Source organism: Mustela nigripes, chromosome 13 (genome assembly GCF_022355385.1).
Source record: "Mustela nigripes isolate SB6536 chromosome 13, MUSNIG.SB6536, whole genome shotgun sequence".
Taxonomy (NCBI): Eukaryota; Metazoa; Chordata; class Mammalia; order Carnivora; family Mustelidae; genus Mustela; species Mustela nigripes.
Genome location: NC_081569.1, coordinates 75,171,066 through 75,172,153, shown reverse-complemented (window position 1 = coordinate 75,172,153; position 1,088 = coordinate 75,171,066).

Below are 1,088 nucleotides of genomic sequence, written 5' to 3'. Positions count from 1 at the left end.
GTTTGGTGTTTGCAAATTCTTTCAGTTTTTGTTTGTCCTGGAAGCTTTTAATCTCTCCTTGTATTTTCAATGATAGCCTAGCTGGATATAGTATTCTTGGCTGCATGTTTTTCTCGTTTAGTGCTCTGAATATATCATGCCAGTTCTTTCTGGCATGCCAGGTCTCTGTGGATAAGTCCACTGCCAATCTAATATTTTTACCATTGTATGTTACAGACTTCTTTTCCTGGGCTGCTTCCAGGATTTTCTCTTTGTCGCTAAGACTTGTAAATTTTACTATTATTTGATGGGGTGTGGACTTATTCTTATTGATTTTGAGGGGGTTCTCTGCACCTCCTGGATTTTATGCTTGTTCCCTTTGCCATATTAGGGAAATTCTCTACAGTAATTCTCATATATACCCTCTGCTCCCCTCTCTCTTTCTTCTACTTCTGGAATCTCAATTACTCTAATGTTGTTTCATCTTATGGTGTCACTTATCTCTCGAATTCTCCCATCGTGGTCCAGTATTTGTTTGTCTCTCTTTTGCTCACCTTCTTTATTCTCTATCATTTGGTCTTCTATATCACTAATTCTTTCTTCTGCCTCATTTATCCTAGCAGTAAGAGCCTCCATTTTTATTGTACCTCATTAATAGCTTTTTTTATTTCAATTTGGTTAATTTTAGTTCTTTTATTTCTCCAGAAAGGCCTTTTATCTCTCCAGAGAGGGTTTCTCTAATATCTTCCATGCCTTTTTGGAGCCTGGCTAGAACCTTGAGAATCGTCATTCTGAACTCTAGAATGTCTGTATTGATTAGGTCACTAGCCTTTGGTATTGCCTCTTGTTCTTTTTTTTGTGGTGAGTTTTTCCACCTTGTCATTTTGTCCAGATAAGAATATATGATGGAGCAATTACAATACTAATAGGGCAGCAAAGACCCCAGGATAATGCGCTTTAACCAAATCAGAAGAGACCCCAAATCATGGTAGGGAGAAAGGGGATAAAAAGAGGTTCAGAAAAAAAAAAGAAAACAAATAAAGAAAAAATATAAAATATATATATATATGAAAAAAATATATATATATATTATTAAGTGGGTGACCCTG